General features: G+C 66.0%; 1 non-coding gene across 1 annotated transcript in view; it reads right to left on the reverse strand.

Annotated features, from left to right (window-relative positions):
* Nucleotides 1-272, reverse strand: part of LOC147125882 (18S ribosomal RNA) — a 1,891-nt gene extending 1,619 nt beyond the window's left edge. Inside the window, exon 1 of the ribosomal RNA XR_015085218.1 lies at nucleotides 1-272. This exon is cut by the window's left edge and continues 1,619 nt beyond it. This is a non-coding gene — a ribosomal RNA (18S ribosomal RNA).
* Between the last annotated feature and the right edge of the window lie 2,228 nt (nucleotides 273-2,500).

Genomic DNA, 2,500 nt, shown 5'->3' on the forward strand with positions numbered 1-2,500 from the left:
CCCCCCCCCGGAGGAGGGGACCCTGCCCCGCGGGGCCGGGCCCGCGTGGGTTTTGGGTCTGATAAATGCGCGCGTCCCCGGGGGTCGGCGCTCGTCTGCATGTATTAGCTCTAGAATTGCCACAGTTATCCAAGTAACGGCTGGAGCGATCAAAGGAACCATAACTGATTTAATGAGCCGTTCGCAGTTTCACTGTACGGGCCGTGTGTACTTAGACTTGCATGGCTTAATCTTTGAGACAAGCATATGCTACTGGCAGGATCAACCAGGTAGCCTCGGGCCGGGAGGGAGCGGCGGGCCACCCCCGCGGCGGTTCGCCCGCGCCGGCGTCGGGCCCCGCCCGGAACGGGGCAGGGGCCGCGCGCGGACGCCCGCTCGCGTGGGGGAGGGCGCGCGCCGTCCCTTCGGTAGGTGGGCTGGAGCCGCCTTAGCGGGCGTAGGACGGGGGCCTCCTCGCGGGAAGCCCCGCCGCCGCCGCGCTAGGGGAAAGGGTTTGAGAAACGATGCGTTAGCCGGAAGGCCCGCCGGCAAGGCGACCGTCCCGCTGCTGGGGCGGGGAGGGGCCGCGGACGAGCGGCGGGCTCCGTGGTAGGACTGCTGAGATCGGTGGGTCGCCTCGGCCTCGCTGCCGTACGGTCGCGCCGGGGTTGGCCGCGGGCCAAGCTCGCGAAGTAGCCCCGGCGCTGGAGAGCGACCCGCTGGCCGGAGGAACCGTCCGCCCGAGCGACCGGCGCGAGGCCGGTGCCGGCGGGGGCCCTCCGATGGCGGGTCATGGTTGCCGATCGGTCGGTGGGGGAATGGAGGTGCGGTGCGTGGTGAGGAGCTCCGGGCGGGGTGGGCCTTCGCCCGGCCCGCGGAGTCCGATTGAGCGCCGCCCGGGTCGGGCGGGCCCGCTCCGTTGAGCGCACGGAGGTTGAGATAGAAAATATTGCAACACGCGGAGCTCCAGGCGGGGGGGCCCTCGCCCGGCCCGCGGAGTCCGATTGAACACCCCCCAGGTCGGGCGGGCTCGCTCTGTTGAGCGCACGGAGGTTGACATAGAAAATATTGCAACACGCGGAGCTCCAGGCGGGGGGGGCCCTCGCCCGGCCCGCGGAGTCCGATTGAACACCCCCCAGGTCGGGCGGGCTCGCTCTGTTGAGCGCACGGAGGTTGAGATAGAAAATATTGCAACACGCGGTGCTCCAGGCGGGGGGGGCCCTCGCCCGGCCCGCGGAGTCCGATTGAACACCCCCCAGGTCGGGCAGGCTCGCTCTGTTGAGCGCATGGAGGTTGACATAGAAAATAATCCAACACGCGGAGCTCCAGGCGGGGGGGCCCTCGCCCGGCCCGCGGAGTCCGATTGAACACCCCCCAGGTCGGGCAGGCTCGCTCTGTTGAGCGCATGGAGGTTGACATAGAAAATAATCCAACACGCGGAGCTCCAGGCGGGGGGGCCCTCGCCCGGCCCGCGGAGTCCGATTGAACACCCCCCAGGTCGGGCAGGCTCGCTCTGTTGAGCGCATGGAGGTTGACATAGAAAATAATCCAACACGCGGAGCTCCAGGCGGGGGGGCCCTCGCCCGGCCCGCGGAGTCCGATTGAACACCCCCCAGGTCGGGCAGGCTCGCTCTGTTGAGCGCATGGAGGTTGACATAGAAAATAATCCAACACGTGGAGCTCCAGGCGGGGGGGCCCTCGCCCGGCCCGCGGAGTCCGATTGAACACCCCCCAGGTCGGGCAGGCTCGCTCTGTTGAGCGCATGGAGGTTGACATAGAAAATAATCCAACACGTGGAGCTCCAGGCGGGGGGGCCCTCGCCCGGCCCGCGGAGTCCGATTGAACACCCCCCAGGTCGGGCAGGCTCGCTCTGTTGAGCGCATGGAGGTTGACATAGAAAATAATCCAACACGTGGAGCTCCAGGCGGGGGGGCCCTCGCCCGGCCCGCGGAGTCCGATTGAACACCCCCCAGGTCGGGCAGGCTCGCTCTGTTGAGCGCATGGAGGTTGACATAGAAAATAATCCAACACGTGGAGCTCCAGGCGGGGGGGCCCTCGCCCGGCCCGCGGAGTCCGATTGAACACCCCCCAGGTCGGGCAGGCTCGCTCTGTTGAGCGCATGGAGGTTGACATAGAAAATAATCCAACACGTGGAGCTCCAGGCGGGGGGGCCCTCTCCCCCCCCGGTGAGTCCGCTCACAGTGCCCCTATGTCGGGCAGGCTCATTGCAATGTGCGCATGGAGGTTGACTTAGAAAATATTTGAGAGTGACATGAGCTCCAGGCAGACACCGACTCATCGCCCGTGGGGTGTCCGACGAGCCCTCACCAATCTTGGATTAATGTTTGGCGAGGCTCCCCTGATCAGCTCTGGAGGTGGCAAGTTCTGAAAAAGTGGTTTCTGAAAATGTGCCCCTTGTATTTTGTGAAACCAGGGGTAACCTAGCGAGTAGGCAAACTCATCCCCTGACTGGGGGGATCAACTTTTACCTACTACAGCGCCCCTAATGGCCAAAAGTGGT

Source organism: Filicampus tigris, unplaced genomic scaffold (genome assembly GCF_054856515.1).
Source record: "Filicampus tigris isolate MCC_2025a unplaced genomic scaffold, RoL_Ftig_1.0 HiC_scaffold_31, whole genome shotgun sequence".
In the NCBI taxonomy this organism is placed as follows: domain Eukaryota; kingdom Metazoa; phylum Chordata; class Actinopteri; order Syngnathiformes; family Syngnathidae; genus Filicampus; species Filicampus tigris.